The sequence below is a fragment of the Lontra canadensis genome, unplaced genomic scaffold (assembly GCF_010015895.1).
Source record: "Lontra canadensis isolate GAN:19392208 unplaced genomic scaffold, GSC_riverotter_1.0 scaffold64, whole genome shotgun sequence".
In the NCBI taxonomy this organism is placed as follows: Eukaryota; Metazoa; Chordata; class Mammalia; order Carnivora; family Mustelidae; genus Lontra; species Lontra canadensis.
Window position 1 is genome coordinate 1,211,888 of NW_022631058.1, and position 21,859 is coordinate 1,233,746.

The 21,859-nt window shown below is 37.8% G+C and overlaps 1 pseudogene; it reads right to left on the reverse strand.

The window, feature by feature from the left end:
• Positions 1–4,191: 4,191 nt before the first annotated feature.
• The window catches only part of LOC116879895, a 40,295-nt pseudogene continuing 22,627 nt past the window's right edge, over positions 4,192–21,859 (reverse strand).

Here is a 21,859-nt window from a genome sequence, read left to right on the forward strand (position 1 = left end):
AACTAGAACATGCATTTTTTAAAAAGAATTTATTTATTTATTTGACAGAGAGAGAGAAAAAGAGAGCATGTGGGGAGGGTCAGACGGAGAGGGAGAAGCAGGATCCCTGCTGAGCAGGGAGCCCAATGCAGTGTGGGCCTCAGTCCCAGGTCCCTGAGATCATGACCTGATTCAAAGGCAGACATCCAAGCAACTGAGCCCCCCAGGCACCCCTAGAACATGAATAACTTCTAGTTTGGTAATCATGTGGAAAGACTATGTTCTAGATAGTATTTTTTCCTTATTTTCTACCTTCCTCTATTATTAGCCTCAGTAATACTAGCATATAAGACTCTTACACTCAAGTGAGGAAGAATGCAACACTCTTTTACTTTACCTTTTTTCTCATTGTTATGTTTTACTGGCACAGCTGCTGCCTTATCAGTCCCAACCTGGGCTGAGCCATAATCCATTACAGACCAGTTTTCTAACAGATTCAATGAGTTTCTTGTTTAATCATTACTTTTATCTTCAAAACTTCATTTTACAAAATCTAGATAAATGTCTGCCAGTTCTTGTCTTCACGTTCTCCAATCAGCAAGAATCTAGAAGACTCTAAGCAGGCTTCATCATTTTCTTTCTCTCTTTCAGCCCTCTGTCAAAAATCAATGTATGCACCTGACAGTAATTTTCATCAGGATGTTACAAATACATAGCCCATAATGGTAAATGAAATCATGCTTAGGGCTGCCAAAGGAGCATAGTGACTCATAGACAATTGACTTGCGGGTGGAGGGGTTCTTTTCTCAGAGGCATTCTCTTCGACCAAGCATGGAGTTGGTAGGAGAGTAGATGTAGACCTAACTGTTGAGATAATCAGCTGAGTCAATCAGAGCAATCAATGTGTAACAAATACAACAATCTCATTGTTAATGAATTCTGGCAAATACCTTTCCTTCCTCCCTTCCTTCTTTCCTTCCTTCCTTCCAAAAGTAATTCTTAAACACTACCCCAAATACCATGAGAAGTGCTCACAAAATAGCAGGTAAGATAAGCTTAGGCCTTGACCTGGAGCTTACACTCCAGTGGGAAAATCACACAATTGTAAAAGTCAAAACTAGAAAACCAAGGTAGCGTTGGTACATCCAGAAGTCAGTTGTAACTAATTTAGTCTAGGGTCTGGGTGTTAGTCAAGGAAGACTTTCTTAAGGAAGTGACTTCCAGAGTGTGACCTGCAGGGTAAATAAGCATTGACCAGACAAATGGCACAGTAGGGAGGTGGTGGTAAGCATAGGAGTTCTCAGGTAGAGAAAAATGGATACAGAGAGGAATCATCAAAGAGACTCCTTTAAGGAACAGAAATGAGTTTGGTCAAACTGGAGGACAGAATGCAAAGAAAGAAAATGAGGAGTGATAAGAATATAGATGTAGACAGGAACCAGGTCTTGAATATTCTTATAAACTATGTATTGATAGTATAAAACTTCAGGCTATAAAATTCAAACATGAAATATCTCTAGCTCAATTTTACTTTAACCAAACCTAACTTTTGATTTTGAGCCCTGTAGTAAAGATTGACTAGTTATTTACCAAATCTGTTTCCCATTCCTCTGAGATGTGGCTAGACAATGTTTTCCTGTCTCCCTTGCAATTAGCTGTGGCCATGTGTCTGAGTTCTAACAGAATGAGAGAAGATTCTTCTATGCTTAGCCAATGAAAACCTCCTGTGCAGTCCCCCACTGGCTGCCTTCCACTGTCATGCCGCTGGATATCAATGCCCAAGGGGAGTTTGTAAGCCATGTACAAAGAACATCACTCCTCCCTCCCCCATGCACACGTACACACATACATACCACTGTGTTAAGTGGATGTTAGAAGGAACATGTTCCTATTGTACTAAGCCTTTGAGATTCTGATGCTTATCTATCACACCAGTAATTCTCAAAATGTTATTCTGAGAGGAACAGCAGTAACATCACCTAAGAACTTGTAAGAAATGCAAATTTTTGAGCCCTCCCCCAGATCTACCTGCTGAATCAGAAACTCTGGAGCTAGGGCCAGCAATCTGTGGTTTAGAAGCCTTCCAGGTGATTCTGATAGGAGTTAAAGTTGCAGAACAGGCTTCCTTATTTTACATTACTTTAACCCATTCCACCCAGTGACAGTCAAGTTCAGGTAATTCAGGGGAGTCAATCAATGCAGGCTTGCATTTGTCAGTTCAACTCATGTACATTATCAAGTTATGAGATGGGATCCATCTGACCCTTAGTTATTAGCCTTTATTCACCTGCAGTATCCTTTACAATTTCTCTCTCTCTCTGTGTGTATGTGTTTATTTTTGACTGGTTCTCATTGTTTTTCCATGATGATTGCTACTTTGTCTTCCTTATGCCAACCTCTTCAGGTTGGACCCCCAGCTACTTTTGCATCATCCTTCAAATGCAAACAGACCCTCCTACTCACTTTAAGGAAATGCAGATTTCCACCTAGCTGCCTCTACTCTTCCCCTTTCCATGCTATGCCAGGATAGGAAAACTCTTTAATATTCAGCTTCCTCAGCCTTTTCCTGGGGTCTTAGAGACAGGTGTTCTGTATTCTACATTTTATTCTTTCTCTAACCAGACTTGTCTAGTGGAAGGGCAGGAGCGGGACTTTGTTTTAGGGACAAAAAGCATAATTTAAGTGTATGGCTTCCTTTTAACTATCTCTGAAAATCTCCCTTCTCTGGGCTGTTGTGGGACTAAGAAAGCTGGCTGTATTAAATATGCTGATTGTTTCGTGCATTTTGTTAAATCTATTCTTTATGTTATAAAATTTGTGTCTTAGGTTTTTTTTTTCAAGTTTCATGTTTTTTCTTGTTTTTGTCTGACAAATCTGTAATCCTCTCAACTTCCTAATAAAGAAGTTATTCTCATGAATTTTTCAGATTTTGCAGTTCAAAAAGCTTAGATATATTTCTGAATATGCCTTGGTCCACGAATCTTTTCAATTTCTCCATGATTTGTACTGAGTTTCCCACAAGTAAAATCAATTCTTTTCCCACATGAATATAGTATGATAAATATAAATATAAATATAAATGGACATTTATCTTGGGACTTTTCTATTTTTTTTTGTTATTTTATTGTGGTAAGGATATTTAACATGCTACGCTCAACAAATTTTTAAGTGTACAATCTATTATTGGTGACTATTAGTACAACATTGTACTGCAGAGTTCTAGAATTTATTCATCTTGCTTAACTCAGACTTTATGCCTCTTGATTAGTAACTCCTTATTTCCTCCTCCCTCTAGCCCCTGACAGCCATCATCCTACTCTGTGATTCCATGGACTGAAGTATTTTCAGTACCTCATATAATTGGAATCATATAGTATTTGTCTTTCTATAGCTGGCTTATTTCGCTTAACATAATGTCTTCAAGGTTCACCCATGTTATCTCATATTGCAAAATTTCCTTCTTTTTAAGGCTGAATGATGTTCCATTGTATGTATATCCTGACTTTTCATTACCCTTTCATCCATTGGTGGGCATTTAGGTTGTTTCTACATCTTGGCTATTCTGAGTAGTGCTGCTGTGAATATGGGGGTGTGGTACAAATATCTCTTTGAAATATTGATTTCATTGCCTTGGATATATACCCAGAAGTGGAATTGCTGTGTCATATGTACTTCTCTCTTCTTCTTCTTCTTCTTTTTTTTTTTTTAAGATTTTATTTTATATATTTGGTAGAGAAAGCACAAGTAGGAGGAGCAGCAGGCTCCCTGCTGGGCAAGGACCCGCCCCCTCCTACCCCCAATGTGGGACTCAACCCCAGGATCCTGGGATCATGACCTGACCTGAAGGCAGATGCTTAACTGACTGAGCCACCCTGGTGTCCCTGTACTTCTCTTTTTAATTTTTAAAGCAACCTCCATACTGTATGCCATAATTTATATTCTCATCAACAGTGTAGAAGGGTTTTATCTCCATCCTCACTGCTTATTTTCTGTCTTTTTTAATAACAGCCATTCCAACAGATGTGAGTTGATATCTCACCATGGTTTTGATTTGTATTTGTCTGAGATTAGTGATGTTGAAGACCTTTTCCTATACCTGTTGTGTGTCTTCTTCTGAGAAATGGGTCCTCCCAGGTCTCTGGAAAGGTGGGACTGGTCAAAAGGGGCTGGAGCTGAGTCCATAAAGGGACTGGGGATGTTTTGGGTCTATAACTAATTATGTTCAGCAAGCCTACTGCCAGGGCGAGGGCCTGCTTTCTCACAGCGGTTCTCCTTAATCTTGGACTTTACTGGGATTTCACAATCTCCCACCTGGATCCCCAAGCTCTCATAAAGGCACTTTGGTTGATGGATGACTGCCAGATTGTTGCTTGTGTTGAGGGATGTGAGTTGGGGATCTTTTATTTCATCACCTTTGCTGGTATTACCCTCCCCCTGTGGCATTTTTTATAGAAATAGAAAAAACAATTCCACAATTCATATGGAAACAAAAAAGACTACGTATAGCTAAATCAATCCTGTGTCTTAGTTTTAATGATGTCAAAAGACACCTAAAAGAAAGAAGATGAAAAGATAAGCAATAAACTAAGAGAACATATCTGTAATATCTAGAGCCACAAAGGAGATATATATATATACATATGTGTATATATATACATATGCATATATATTTTATTATATAATATATTACATACAAATATATACATATTCATATGTAATATATTACATATATCTTGCTAATCAATAGAAAAATCTTATATATGTATTTACTGGTACATAATATATTACATATATCTTGATAATCAATAGAAAAAATCTTAAGTATGTATTTGTATATCAGTATGTAACTTAACTAATCAATAGAGAAAACAAAAATATCAATAAAAAAATGGAGAGAAAAGCAGAAACAGCTATGAACAGAGGGAAAAAAGACATATGGCTAATCAATATACTAAACCGCATTAGTGCTTTGGAGAAGAAAATCAAGGCCATAAAGATAAACAAATCAAGACCACATAAGATAAAATTTGATTCCACTTAATGGGTAAAGATTAAAAAAGCCAGACAATTCCAGAACAGATCAACAGGATTTCTTATACAGAGCTCACCAAAGCCATGCTTCAAACATTTTAGCATTATCTATTAGTGTTGCGTATCTAATAAAGTTGTCTAAGCAATTCTACTCCTTACCCAAGAGTCAGTAGATGCAAGTTATTGGTAGGGTTTTGGTTCTTTGACAGTATACTAGGTTATAAGGTGCTCTTTATATTATTAAAAAGAGGACAAAATAAATGATGGCCTTGTATGAAACATTGATAGTGTTTCATAAACCAAGGATCATGATTCATTCAATTCTAAGCATACAAAGTCCATAAAAAGAAAGAAAAATAATCTTTAGCCTTTTGCAAATAGAAAACTCTGATTTCTGAAACAGATGAGATTTATTTTTTATTGTTATTATTATTATTATTATTATTATTATTATTATTGGTGGTGGTGTTATTTACTACTCTTATCAGGTTTACTTGCCTGAGGCATTAACGGATTCCATGGAGTAAAAGAAAATCATTACTGGGAACAAAACAAGCATTTGGTTAATATATGAAAATAGCATATCATTATTAATGATAAGATGGTTAGATTCATACCATCCAGGGCTTTCCTTTTAAGCAGCATTATAGGGTTTTTGTGAACCATTTGGAATATTAATACATTAACATATTCCATATTTTTCAGAAAGTCTGATATAGAAAGATCAACTTGATTGGCGATTTTCTAGTCATTTACCGTGAGACAAAGCCATTATTCCCATCCACTTGTAAAGCACAAATATGCACCATCTACTCTACTTCTTAATGAGCATCCAAAGAAGAAGGGAATTTTCATCTTTCAAAGAAAACTGGTGCATTGTGGAAAAGTGTCAGTGAAAGAAAAACCTGATACCTAAACAATTTTCTGAAAATGAAGGCCCTTCATAACTCAATGACTGGGTTAAAAAACAAAAAACTTCCCATTCCGAAACATCATTGGTGGGTCTCCTTGCAGTTCTCGTCAACAACATGAAACACATCCGTAAAATAGAAGTTAGTACTTATAACAAAGTATATTTTCTTTTTGCATGTTTTTGAAGCATGAAAACAATTTAAAGTTAGTAGTTCTTCAAAGTGGAAAACAGAGGGATTATACAGATAGAGGAAGTAGAACTAGAGGAAATATTCTGACATCATAACTCTTTGACAACATAATGAACATAGTTTTGAGATATACAATTAAAAAATCATTCTTGATTCTTTAAGAAATTAAAAATAGAGTTTCCCTATGACCCTGCAATTGCACTACTGGGTACTTACCCGAAACATACAGATATATTGAAAAGAAGGGCCATCAGTACCCCAATGTTCATAGCAGCAATGGCCACGGTTGCCAAACTGTGGAAAGAGCCAAGATGCCCTTCAACAGACGAATGGATAAAGAAGAGATGGTCCGTATATTCAATGGAATATTATGCCTCCATCAGAAAGGATGAATACCCAACTTTTGTATCAACATGGAGGGGACTAGAAGAGATTATGCTGAGTGAAACAAGTCATGCAGAGAGAGTCAATTATCATATGGTTTCACTTATTTGTGAAACATAAGGAATAATACAGAGGACAGTAGGAGAAGGAAAGGAAAAGCAAATTGGGGGAAATCAGAGGGGAAGATGAACCATGAGAGACTGTGGACTCTGAGAAACAAACTGAGGGTTTTGGAGGGGAGGAGGGTAGGGGTTGGGAGGGCCTGCTGGTGGGTATTAGGAGGGCACGTATTGCATGGAACACTGGGTGTGGTGCATAAACAATGAATCTTGAAACACTGAAAAAATAAAACAAAATTAAAAAAAAAAATCCTCATTGATAAAGTCCTGACTATAGCAATTTAAATTATTAAAACTGATTACAGGTAATCTACCCATAAGTAAAGACATAGACAAAAAGAAGCAATATGAAGTTCTAAATAAGAGTTTTTTTTTTTTTTTTTAAAGATTTATTTATTTATTTGACAGACAGAGATCACAAGTAGGCAGAGAGGCAGGCAGAGAGAGAGGGAAGCAGGCTCCCCCCTGAGCAGAGAGCCCAATGCGGGGCTCCATCCCAGGACCCTGGGATCATGACCTGAGCCTAAGGCAAAGGCTTAACCCACTGAGCCACCCAGGTGCCCCAAGATTTTAGTTTTAAGTAATCTCTACACCCAATGTGGGGTGCAAACTCACAACTCAGAAATCAAGAGTTGCATGCTCCACTGACTGAGTCAGACAGGCACCCCCTAAATAAGTTTTTCAAAATGAATAGATGGGGTGCCTAGGTTGCTCAGTCAGTGGAGCCTCCGACTCTTGATTTCAACTTAGGCCATGATGTCAGGGTCATGGGATCCAGACCTGCATTGTTGGGCTCCATACTCAGTGGAGAATCTGCTGGAGATTTTCTTTCTCCTACTCCCTCTCCTCCTCCTCCCACCCCGGGCTTGTGTTGTCTCTCCCTCCTTTTCTCTCTCTCTCTAAATAAATAAATCTTTAAAACAAAGAAAAGTGAATGGCTATTTGTGTAATAAATACATATTATACCTAATATGCTTTAAATAAAGGCCCAATTTATGCCTTGTGGATTTTTATTTTTTGTTTTAAAGCACCTATGTTTACAATTTTAAGAAGTAAGTTCTTTACGTGAAAAGAAATTGCCTCTAGTTATGAATGTTATAGCTAACAAATTAAACATCCAATTGTTTGTATCATTATTTATAATATTAAATAAAATGGAAAACATATTGAACAACAGGGAATTATTTAACTTATGTTACATCATTAAAGTAATGCAATTAAAATAATGATTTGCCTTTGCAGCACTTGTCTAAATCATTTTAGAGACATTAAAATTCATGTGTATAACAATTTAACTTATGAGCAAAAGCTTATGATACGATATTAAGTTTAAAAATACATAAAACAATAAACAATTGGTGACAATTAGGTATAGCCATGATTGGTGAAACGAAAACTGGAAGGCAAGTGCCTCATGTGTCATTATTGCCATGTTTTCATGTTGTAAAAGCAGGTGGTATTTTTCTCTATTACCAACATTTTTTTTAAACCATTTTTTTTTAAGATTTTATTTATTTATTTGAGAGAGAGACAGTGAGAGAGAGCATGAGCGAGGATAAGGTCAGAGAGAGAAGCAGACTCCCCACGGAGCCAGGAGCCCGATGTGGGACTCGATCCCGGGACTCCAGGATCATGACCTGAGCCGAAGGCAGTCGTCCAACCAACTGAGCCACCCAGGTGTCCCACCAACATTTTTAATAAAAATTACAATGATTATCATAATAAGCATCCTTGTGGGAAAATTTCTGTTCATATCATTTGTCATCGCCGTATAACAAATCCTATAAATAGATGCATTAGATCAAAGAACATTTCTAAAACTTCTTACCTAGTGCCAATTGCCGTCTAGAAATGCACAAATATACAGTCCAGCAAGCAGTAAATAAAGATGCCCCATTGTAATTTTTACAAAGAAAGACTAATGAAGCAAACCATCAATATTTGAGCCTCTTTTTTTCCAAATGTGGTTCTAAGATCAATTGTGTTTTATGATTACTATAGAAAATATGAAAAGAAGTTGGGAAGAAATCATTGTCATGTACTTCTGCTTTTCAGCGTGGTAACAAGTGCATTTGAAAATTGCCCACTTTCTCTGATTGGGAAGCTTTGTAGAGATCCCCAGGAAATATAGTCCCATTAGTTTAAGTAGTCAAGGTAAAAAAAGCCGTGAGTGCTCTGAGAGAGACCATTCTTCAATTACCCCTTTGAAGACCGCTTCCAATCTCTGTGGGGTTGGTAAAGAAAGTAATTTATGTCTAGATTTTTCTCACGTTTGAGAACAGTTTTTACTTATATTCAATTCGGTTTGTCTGTTTTCCCCGTGCTAATGTTTAAATACTTTATAGACTTTAGCCAAGACTTTGGCCATTATTTAAATCGTTTTTTTTTTTAAGATTTTATTTATTTTTTTGAGAGCAAGAGAGAACATGAGCAAGGGGGAATGGCAGAGGGAGAGGGATAAGCACACACCTCACTGAACAGTGAGCCCGCCCAGGGAACTTGATCACAGGACCCTGGGATCATGACCTGAGCTGAAGGCAGATGTGTAACCAAGTCACCCAGGTGCCCCTTTAGTTAAATCTCTTAATAAACTGTAGGATTTTAAAACATTTAATCACACTACAATTACTTTTCACCTAGTCATTCGGTAAATCCTAGGAAAATGGCAGAATCCTTATTAAACAGCTTTATGTTGTTTAATTTTTTAATTTCAGTGTGAATTGCAGTACTTTGTTTTGGACACCCTTGCCTGAAATTTTCTGTAACTGAAACACTGATAAAATGTAGAGTTTGAGGAGGCAGAATAAAGTCTAGAACCAGACTTTAGATATGACTGTATGAAGCTCCAGTTCCTTCATCTAATGTGAGGATATTAATAGTAACTGCCTCTAGGATTTTTAGGAGTTTAAACAAGATAACTTCATGTACAACATGTATACATTTCTATGCAGCACTAAGTAGGTATTAGGTACTAGTTCATTTACCATCATCACCACCATCATTAAACCTGCATAGTTCAATGAGTGGGTCTCAAATTCATGAGTAAGTCTCAAACACTGGAAAGTGGTTTTAAAATGCAGATTCTTAGACCTCACATCCAAAGATTCTGATTCAGTATGTGGGGCTGAGGCTCAGATGATTCTGATATAAGTGGTCAACTGACTACATTTTGAACTTCTGACTTATACCTGGTCTAGGGATGCCTAGGTGGCTCAGCTGGTTAAGCATCCACCTTTGGCTTATGTCATGATCCCAGGGTTCTGGGATTGAGTCCCACCTCGGGCTCTCTGCTCAGTGGGGAGCCTGCTTCTCCCTCTGCCTGCCACTCTCATTCTCTCTCTGATAAATAAATAAATAAAACCTTAAAAAAAAACTTTAGCTGATCTAAGAATTAAATTGACATGAGACAGATTAACAGGAGAAAATAAAATTACATTTTATAGTTACAGGGAATCCCCACAGACATGAGGTTCCAAAGACAGGCAAAGTAAAGTATATATATCATCCCCATCCAAGAAGGGGATAGGGATCTGGGACTTCAAAGAGAAGGAAGCAATTCCTGGGAAGATGAGAGAAGAGTATATGTTTGGTAGAAAAGTGTTTGCTGAGCCATAGGAAATCAATGGGACAAAGAAAGGAATTTTAACAAACAGAGTGTACTAAATTCATTTTATACTATAATTATGTATGGCAATAGTTCCCTTACTGGAGCAGGTCCTTTATCTAAATTCCTTTAGGCAATTACGTGAAGGTCAAAATGTCTTCCTGAGTTTTTTGGACCTTGATTGCCTTCAGCTTGAAACGTAATCTGTATGCCAAAGTGGCACATTATGGGCAACTCGCCCTTGGCCCCTACAGGGATCAGGGTAAGGAACTTAGCTCTCCGGGTTTTTTGTTTTGTTTTGTTTTTGTTTGTTTGTTTGTTTGTTTTTTAATTTCAATCACATGGAAGTGGAAACAACCAGAAAAACTGGTTCAACAGGGCAACTTTGTCTCCAAATGGATTATCCCATGTTCACTGTGTATAACTATTGATAATGGACATGCCCTGGGACAGATAGCTCTCTTGCTTTCCTCCTGATGCTTTCCTTTTGGAGAATTTAATCGCTCTGTGAAATCACAAGTCGGGGTGTATTGGAACAGGAAAGAGGAGTGGACCCAGAGCAGAATTCCATCAGGAAGCACCAAAACCTTGGTCAAAATTGGAATACTGATGCTGTGTGGCCTCAGCACATCCTCTGGGTTGATCACTTCAATCCACCATGCCTACTTTCTCATCTGTAAAATAGGGAAATAACAGTGTCTGTCCTATAGCATTGTTGTAAAAATTAAATCATGGCACTTTGAAATAAGATGACTAAAGTTAAGGTGCATTTTAATTAATCATCTTTGTTCAGCCGTCTTCCTCCCTAAAGGTTGGCCGTCATTGATCAAATAATGTATCCTATCTCTTCCTCTCCCTAGTCAAAGATGCCACATATGATACAGAATACAAATTATAAAAGGAAACATGGAACACTGGTCAAGCAAAATGTATTGCTCTGCCAGCAATTTCCCCTTCTCTACTCCAGATATTAAAAACTAATTCTCTCAGTTATTCATTGCTGGCAGAGATGATTAATTTAATCTTTATAGATAAAGTAAAATGTTTGGACGAAAGGAGCAAATACTCTGCTGAGGCTAATTGTAAGGCACATTTGGGTGAATAATTCATTGTGTGCAGCATAATAATATCATAGATGGTTAGCCAAGAACAAACATCAATTCTATAAAGAGAATTAAACTAAAACCAAGTCCATTTGGAAGCAGAAAATGAATATAGCCCTTACAGCCAATATGGATCTCGCTTTGGTAGATCCTACCAGGGCCCAGGAAGATTTCACTATTACCAATTTATGATAGCCTTTCATATGTACCTTTACCTCTCAGTACTGATTCTTCATTTCAGTAAAATATTTAGGGTATCACCTGGTATTTAGAAATGTGTATGAGTAAGATAGACATTGGAAAAATCCCACACTGCTACTAAATGTGGTAGTTGTGCATGTGACTTAAACTCCACAAGCTTTCAGTTTCTCGCCAGAAAAATGGGGAAACACACATTGAGTTGTTACAAGGATAATATGAGATCTGTTTAAAGTATTACTTAAGGGGCGACAGGGTGGCTCTGTCGGTTAAGCATCTGCCTTCAGCTGAGGTCCTGATCTCGGGGTCCTGGGATCCAGCCTGACATCGAGTCCCATTTCAGGCTCCCTGTTCAGTGGGGAGTCTGCTTGTCCCTAAGCCACTCCCCATGCTCTCCCCATGCTCACTCTCTCTCAAATAAAGAAATAAAATCTTTTAAAGAAAAGCATCATTTAATGTAGTCCTGGGCTTATAGCAAATACTTGATCAGGGAGAAATATGGAGACATGTAATATGTGTACATGTGCATATCTATAAAAAATACACATGCATATTATAAATAACATTTCTATTTATCCTCCTACCATCCAGCTATCTTCCTTTTACCCCCTGGCTGTGTTCATTTCTGTCTTTTTTCAAGGTATTTTCCTTTACTCTGCACATTTTAAAATCCTCATCAACAAATACAAGAAGAAAACAGATGGAAAGATTCTTTTCCTCATTAGTAGTTAAAAATGCAAATTATAGCACCCTGGAAATGAGGATTTAAAAAAAAAAGATAACATGAGCTGATGTGGTTAAGATAAACTAGTTCCTTACTAACAATATTTTACAATCTTTTTGTAAAGCTATATTTCAAAAGTAAGAGCCATAAATGTGCTCTTAGCCAGCACCCCTGGTCTTCCCTAAAAGTATATCCAAAAGAACAATCTGCCGGAAGCAAAAATTTAGTGACACAATTAATATCTTCATGGGTAAATCTAAGATAGCAAAATTTTAAAATAAACACACACGCCAAATGGAAGGCTGCATAATTTATGGCACAACCAGATGATGGAATGTAACATGATGATTACAAATATAAAGTATGTAAAAACATGAAAAATAGTTATGACAATGTAAATAAAAATGCTTAATAAATTGTATATCAAGATTATGACTATTTAAACTGTGCATTTGTGAACATTAAAGCAAAACATGAGCTTTTAATGAGGTAGAATGAGCAATTTTTGTGATGACAATTTTTTGGAATTTTTTTTAAGATAGTTTTTTTTTTAAAGAGTTTGTTTGTTTGTTTGTTTGTTTGAAAGAGAGAGAGAGCACGCATGAGAAGGGAGAGGGCCAGAGGGAGAAGCAGACTTCCCACTGAGCAGGGAGCCCAACGCAGGACTGGATCCTTGGAACCTGAGTCGAAGGCAATCGCTTAACCAACTGAGCCTCCCAGGCACTTAAAAGATGGAATTTTTTTTTTTTTCATCTTGGATTTTCTTTCTTGAAAAATGATGATCAAAGTCTGCTCCGAATGTATGATCAGAAAATCATACATATTTTCTTCCCTTTTTCAAAAATACAATGCCATTTAGTTGTGTTTCTTTTTTTTTTAAAGAGTAATTTTATTTAATATTTTTAAAGATCTTGTTTATTTATTTGACAGACAGAGATCACATGTAGGCGGAGAGGCAGGAAGAGAGAGAGAGAGAGAGGAGGAAGCAGGCTCCCCACTGAGCAGAGAGCCCAATGCGGGGCTCGATCCCAGGACCCTGAGATCATAACCTGAGCCGAAGGCAGAGACCTAACCCACTGAGGCACCCAGGCGCCCCCATTTAGTTGTATTTCTTATTCTGGACCTTACATATATTATTTTTATCATTTTCACTTACTTCCTATTGTTCATTTCTTCTCAGAAAGCCTTTAAACCCTCTGAAGACAGAGGTGGGGTAATTTCCAGTTTACAAATATCTTGCAACACCTAGCCCAGACCAGGAACGCAGTAAAGTTATGAAAATTTGGATAGAATTGCCCACAAATATGAATGAACCACAGAAGTATTACCAATACACTTAGATAAAATTGCTTTATCAATTTGGGAACTGGTTAACCAAACCAAAATGCTTATGAAGCACCATCATGCAGTTTCTAATACAGAATATGGATATAGAAAGGCACTTGGGGCTTGGTTCTCTTGATCCCTTCAAGGTTCACCTTCCTGTCTTTGTTGAAGTTCTGGGGTCACTGCCTTCTGCTGCTGCTCTTTCTATCCCGGACTCTTACATTTCCTCGATTTTCCCCAAACCCCATTCACGCAATCCATTGGTATGTGTGTGTAAGACTCACTAAAGATTTGACAAAATAGATCACACATCCATACAGTGGGAACTTTTGAAAATGCAATATTAGACAATTCTTGTATCAGTCAGGGTCTCGTCAGGGGAAGCAGAAATCCCTCTAGACATTTAAAGAGAGAGGATGTCACTTAGGGAATTAACTGAACAGGCAGGGGAGGTAAGCCACTGAACATACAAATGAACACTGGTCTGCTCACATATGACAAAAGAACTCTGACCCTTAACCTCTGTAGAAGTCAGCCCAAAATGGTCAGGGCTTGACCAATGACCACTGGCTTCCCCATCTTTTTATCCACCGCCCGTCTCCTACTCCTGCCACCTGCCAACTTTGGGGAGCATATCCCAAGCCAAATACGCTCTCCAAATCAACACAGCCTGCCTCTGAGATTCGCCATGCCAACAACCCCCGCTTCAGAGCACCCCTGAAATCTTCCCTTTTTCACTGTAAAGAGTTTTCACTTTCCAGCCTGCCTGTGAGTCTCCGCCTGAAGCTATGGTGGCTGACTCCCTTGCTATAGCAAGCTTTGGCTAAATAGTCTCTGTTTGTTCTCATTCGTTTTTTGTTTATTTCCACAGTGGATTAAAAAGAAAGAGGGTCAGACTGAAGTAATACAAGGTTAATAATCACTGCAAGCCATCACCACCCCTAGTGTTGGAGACAAAAAGGGGAGCTATTAGAACCCAGAAGTTCAGACCCCACACAGTTGGGAGAAACCCTGTAGGAAGGAGTGACCATCTGGCTGATGCCAGCAAATCAGGGTCTTGGGGAGGGCGTGGCTTACGTATGGGGCTGAACCCTCTGAGAAAAGGCTGTTGCCCCTCTGGTGCTGGTACATGGGTAAGGGGACAGTGAGGCTGGTCCTGGAAGTGCCAGAACACAGAGACTGAAGCTGACTGCTACTCCTCGAATGAAGCTCTTTGTCAGGAAGATGGTTATAGAAACAGCAAATGGCTCCAGTGACAGGAATAGCAAGAGGAAGGAGCAAGTCCCCAGACTCACTGTGGCAAAACCTAACAAAGGCAACTGACAAAGGAAAATGTACATTGCAGCATCTGAGCACCAGCATAGCGAAGCAGCACACAGAAGGGCAACAAAGGAGAAAGACAACCACTTAATTAACACACTCTGTCCTTAAAAGAATTTTAAGCCACCCACATTACCCAAAGCCATTATTTTGCTTTTTTATTCCTTTGTTTTCTTCCCATTCTTTCCTGAATCCTCTTTATTTTCTCCAACCTTACAAGCAACAGTGACTCTCTCTTACATTGTATCCTTCTACACTGTGTCCTGGGAGGCTCAGTGCTTGTACCCTAAATCAGCCAATGGAGGCATTTTCCTTTACAAAAAGCTGTTGGCTTTAGAGAAAAATTATACCACTCCCTCGGGGGACAGAAGCCGCTGCTGCCATTTGGGAGTTCTAAAAGCCTTTTTGTCCTTGTTTACTTTGTTACCCATGTTTCCATACTCCCTGTGCATTATGTGCAGGCAAATGCTGGGGTCGCTGCAAAGGTGAAGTTTCCAGGAGGTAGGCATTTTGCAGTGTCTTACTGTAGGAGAATCCATGTTAACACAGGTGAGGGCATGAAGATCTAGTGGCTGCAGAGGGTAAACGTCTGTGGGTATGGGCGATGAAGTCAAAGTGGGGAAACTCAGAGGCCACACTTGAAGGAGAATGTTTTCTTCTGTTAACTTTCCAAAGTAAAATACTTTGCAAAAATAACACATGTTCATCGTAAACAACAAAACAAAACAGCATGTTGGTATGTAAGGAAGTAAACATCCTCCTGCCTCTTTCTCCATTATTTCCACCTCCTGGGTATGCCCACGTTATTGAACGGTGAGTATTCTTTTATGCTTTTTTTCTTCCATGGGTGGTCCCCTCCCACACTGCCTGGGTTTGGCCACGTGACTTGCTTTAGCCAATGAGCTGATAGCAAATCTGATACAAATAGGAGCTTGAAAAATGTGCATTGAGGTGTGCCCTCTCCTGCTGCTGCCAACCTTTCCACCTTCGTGTGAACAAGCCTAGCCTAGCGTCCCCAGGAGGAGAGACCACGTGTTGTGAGCCTCAGCCACCCTAACCGCCCCTGCCATTCCAGCCGAGGCCAGGCCAGGTGAGTGAGGTCATTCTAGATAGTCCATGTTCAGCTAAGTCAGAATAACTCCAAACCCACCCATGGAATCATGACAACTAAGGGTGTTTTAGGCAATCGAGTTTTGAAATGGTTTGTTGCACATTATAAGTTTGTTCATAAAGATGGAAAGATATAACTATTTAGATATAAATAGATTTATATTTCTGTATATACATAGTACAGGGTTAAAATATTTGTATTCATCCTTACTTGAGTCACATATGATTATGTTCCATACAAATCACAAGACAACTCATAAGGTGAGAGAATCCCTATAATTAGTAGCCACCATCCAAGTTATCAGTGGGTATGTGCTCATGTGGATCTACTCCTGCTTTGTGAATTAGAAAAGAGAAAATTTTATTTTCTCCATTTATTTTTTTTATTATTTTTTTTTTTACTCTAGCCAGTCAACAGCATGGCTTGGAATTATGCCTATCCCAGTGAGCGTACATCTATTCCTACACACGCACACCTCCACCATACTGTTTACTACCTAGATCTTTAGAATTTGAAATCTCTTAGATCAAGTTGCTCTCAATTTATTCTTTTATAAAACTGCCTTTACCTTTTTTCACATTTATTCTTTCACTTGAATTTTATTTTATTTTATTTTTTTTTTAAGTAATCTTTACACCCAAACTGGGCTCAAACTCACAACCTGGAGATCAAGAGTTGTGTGCTCTACCGACTGAGCCAGCCAGGTGGCCCTCTTTCACTTGAATTTTAGACTCCTCTGGTCACGAAGGATGAAACATCTTGTGGGAAATTCTGGGAGATTACATTGAATTTAGTCAGTTTGAAAGAATTAACAACTCTATTGTATTTCATCTTCCCATGAACAAACATGTTATATTTCTCTTTTACTCAGGTCTTTCCATCACCTTCAGCAAAATTGTATTATTTTCTGTACATTATTATACATTTACTTCTAGATTCCTTCCTCATTGCTTTATATATTGTGTTTCCATCAGAAGAAGGATCTTTAAATCTATTCTATCCCATTGGTACATAGGAGAGCTCTAGATTTTTTTTAGCATTTATTTTTACCAGGCCACAATACTGAACTTTATTCTACTAGGAAAACTAAGACAATCAACCGACCAACTATATAGGTAATCTTATCACTTGTAAATCATGATTTACCTCTTCCTTTCAGTATATGTACTTCACATTCTTTTTCTTATTTTATTAATTTGGAACTGCAATGTAGAGTATTAAAGACATTAGCACTCATCTTTATCTACTTCCTGACTTTGATGGGAATGCTTCCAGTGACTCTCCATTGATCACAATATTTACTATAGGTTACTGGTAGAAATTTCCTATCAAAGTAGGGTTATTTTTGAGTTCTCATTTTCTCAGAGTGTTTTTTTTTTAATAAAGAATGGGTGTTGAATATCATCAAATGCTTTTTCATTATCTATTAAGATCATCATACAGTCCTCCTTCTTATTTATGAGCTGAACTATCATGATAAATTCTAATATTAACCTACTCTAGCATTTCTGAAATAAATGCTAATTACATTGTATTATTTTTCTAAAACACTGCTATGCTTTATTAGCAGTATTTTATTTTAGATATCATGCTTCTGTTCACAGATGAATTTTTTCAATACTTTTATTTTCTTATTCTCTCCTTATCTACATTTGGTAACAGGTAACAGCAGACCCTTTAACAACATGGGTTTGAACCACAAGGGTCCATTTATATGTGGATTTTTTTTCTGAGACAGTACTGTAAATCTATTTTCCCTTCCTTATTATGTTCTTAATTATATTTTCTTTTCCCTAGCTTACTTCATTCTAACAATATATAATAATACATATAATACAGTACATAATACATATAGACTACAAACTATGTTAATTAACTCTTTATGGTATTGGTAAGGCTTTCAGGCAACAGTAGGCTGTTCATAGTTAAAATTTTGGAGAGTCAAAAATTATATATGGATTTTCAGCTGCCTGTGAGGTCAGCACGTTTAACCAGCATGTTGTTCAAGGGTCAGTTAAAATACCAGCTTGATGGTGTGACTGTTGTAAATGATTATCTGTAGTTATAAAGTACTGTGTTTCTTTGTGCCTGTTTATATGTGTGTTTTCTTCTGCCAATGACATATCTATATTAAATTCATTCAAATTCTTCTCTCCTCATCTATCTCTCTATCTACCATCTTTCTCTCTTTCTCTATCATATATTCATCTATATATCTACTATTGTCTCCTCCGAGTAATTTTGATTCTCATCTTCTAAAATAGCTGCTGAAATGTTTAGTTCTGTCTTCAGTGACTCTCATTTTTTTCTTATGTTTTCCTCAGCTTTCTGAGGAAAACATAAGAAAGTTTGAAAGTGATAGTGAATATTTACATAGCTCTTTATATACAGGCACTGTCCTCAGTATTAACTCAGATATGACTCAATTCATGTCCTGGGTACACATATGAACTTGATTCGATCTTCATAACCACCTAGTTCTGGTAGAACATGACAAACTATATTAGTCGGGATTGATTTGGGAAAACAAGACACCCTAGATGTTTCAGCAGAGAGAACTCACACAAGGGATTGATTAAGCAAGTACTAGAACTCTGAAAAAGCAAAATGAGAACACTGAGGTAACCTAGAGGTATATGGAAGTACAAGTGGCTACCACCTATAAGTGTGGGGAAGTTCCTGAAAGATTTTCAGAACCTAGAAACTCCACAGAATTGTAGTACAGAACTCTGAGCAGGAGGTGTTACTGTAGGTCGCGTAGGCAGAGGAGGGGTCTCTTGGAGATGAGGCAGTGCCCACTGTATACATATTGGTGAGGGAGGGTGAGGAAGCCTGCTTTGGGCTGCCAAAGGAAGGTGGAGACTGGAACCAACTGCTATGGCCACGATTGCCTCCTACTACTGTTGGGACCACCATGACAAGAACTACAAGCAAACAGGAAGTTCCTACCCTTGCCTCCAGCATCTTCGTTGTGCTTTTGTGCTCTCTGTCAGCATAACTTCACAGTTAACAAAGTGACAAAGTGACAAAGGAGAAATAAGTTCACAAATTCCTAGCCCCAATTTCACAAAGAAAAGTATTGTAGGATATGTTTGGAGTTTAAAGAAAAAAGCTTAAAAACAAGCACAAAAAATTTAAATGATTTTTCTAATGTCACACAGACAGTAAGTATAGACCTAATATTCAAATCTAGGCAGTCTGTTTCCAGAGCCTGTGCTCTTAACCACCACACAAAGCTGCCTCTCCAACTATTTAAATTCCAGAAAATTCCTTGGTTCTAGCTTACTAGTTTCTCTTGAACTATGTCCTTTCTTTTGCTCAACCCAACTATTAGGTGTTATTTCAATGATGAGAGTTTTGTTTATTTTTAAATTTTTAAAATTTTATTGTGGTAAGAACACTTACCATGAGATTTATGCACTTACATTTTTAAGTGTTGTTCACTACAGGCATAATGTTGTAGAGTAGATCTATAGAAGTTGTTCATCTTTCATAGTTGAAACTTTATACTCACCCATAGCAACTCCTCATTTCCCCTTTCCCTCCAGCCCCTGAAACCACCATGCTGCATTCTGCTTCTCCAAATTTGATCACTTTAAATAGCTTATATATGTGGAACCATGAAGTATTTGTCCTTCTGTGGCCGGTTTATTCTACTTAACATAATGTCCTCAAAGTTCATCCAATTTATCACATATGATTTTTTTTAAAAGTAAATAATTTTCCATTTTATCTGTATACCACCTTTTTCTTACCCATTCGTCCATTGATGGGCATTTAAATTGTCTCCATATCTTGGCTATTTGTGACTAGTGCTGTAATGAACATGGGAGTGCTACCATCTCTTTGAGATCCTGATTCCAATTCTTTTAGATAAATACCCAGAATTGGGATTGCTGGATCATCTGGTAATTGCATTTTTAGTTTTTAAAAAGATTTTATCTATTTATTTGAGAGAGAGAGAAAGGGAGAGAATGAGTGGGAGGAGGGACAGAGGGAGAAGCAGACTCCCCATTGAGCAGGGAGCCCGATATGGGACTTGATCCCAGGACTCTGGGGTCATGATCTGAGCCAAAGGCAGATTTTAACTGACTGAGCTACCCAGGCTCCCTTATTTTAATTTTTTTTTTTTTTTTAAGAACTCCATACTCTTTTCCATAACAGCTACACCACTTTATATTCTTATCACCAGTGTGCAGGGGTTCCATTTTTTGCATATTCTTGCTAACCATGATGACAGTTTTAATTTCCATTTTATTCAGTTAATTTTATTATGGGTTAAATATCTTCCTATAGTTTTTAGGATATAAATTATATTTATTCTAAACTTCCTATTTTGCTTATTCTTCTGTCTCTGTCCTTATGATGAAGTTGATTAAGTTGATCTTTTATTGAGGAACAACAAAATATTGGCCTTCCTTGAATGATTGATGACTTTTTTTTCCCTAAAAGTAGTCCATTTTAATGTTTTTTTACATTAGAATAAATAGTATTCTTGATGATTTCAGACATGTAAGGCTGTTGGGTAGTATTCGGAAACATCACAGTAATGCTGGTTTTCTTGATTGGTGTGTAGTCTTCAATAATTATAAGGAGTTACTTGTATGGAATTGATGTCAACCATGGAACCATGCCTATGCATCCATCATTTTCAGGATTTCTGGTAAGTTGTGGGCATATCTTCCCCAAATACTTTCCTTCCTTGTGTCACTGTGCCATAAGGCCCAACTCGCTGATGTTCACTTCAATGAGAGTTCCTTTGGTAATGACATTCAAAATTGTGTAGAGTGGGGATAGGAGACTCTTTTTGATACTAAGCATTGGTGGGCAAAAGATGCCATTCAGTTCAGGATGAGTTACATGGCCTTTTGCAAATATAAGCCCAGCCACAGATGTCTATAGCCATACCACCCTGAATGCGTCTGATCTTGAAACATAAGCCCATTGGCTTTATGAGTCTTTAATATTTAGGTGGTTTTTTGAGTAAAGCCATCTCCAACACAGCAGACTTTAGTAACCATCTTCTTCCATATTTTCTTCTTTCTCTTTCCTGTTTGAATAATTTTTAATACTTCTATTTCTTCACAGGGAAAAAGTTGGGCAGAAATTTCCTGATTTCATTCTTTATTTTTGTTTAATCATTTTTTTAAGTCTTTATTTATTTATTTTGAGAGAGAGTAGTAGAGACAGTGTGTGTGTACACAAGCAGGGTAGGGGTGGGGCAGAGGGAAAAGGAGACTCCCTCCTAAGCAAGGAGCCCAATGTGGGACTCAATCCCAGGACCCTGGGATCATAACCTGAGCCAAAGACAGCCGCTTAACAAACTGAGGTATCAAGGCACCCCTGTTTAATCATTTTGGAAAGTACCTTAGCTCAGGACTGTCCCTCTTTATCCAATACATATGCAAATACTGCTCCTTATGGAGTCTTTTTTATCATTCTTTTGTTTGGTGTTTGTCTTTTCAAGTATCTTGATAGTATTTTCCATTTGTATTTTCTCAGCATGGCACTGTTTGTGGTAGAACTTAGCTTTTAGACCAATCATCTAGCCTCTTGACCTTCCTTCTTTCTCTTTTTCTCATGGTAATCCAAATGATATCCATAGTGCTTATGGTGTAGGTGTAGCTCAATACATTTTTTTTATAATAAGGTGATGGCCACCAAGCCACCAGGTGCACAAAGAACCTCTCAATTTTTGGGTTTCAGAGACTTATGAGCTGACTCCACACCACTCACAACAGGAAAGGGACACTTCTAAAGTGTCCAGTTCCAGACAAAAAAGCATGATGCAATTGGTGACTATTGGTGTGCTCTCATCTCTAACAGCTGAAATACCTTGCTGGATTGACTGACTGAT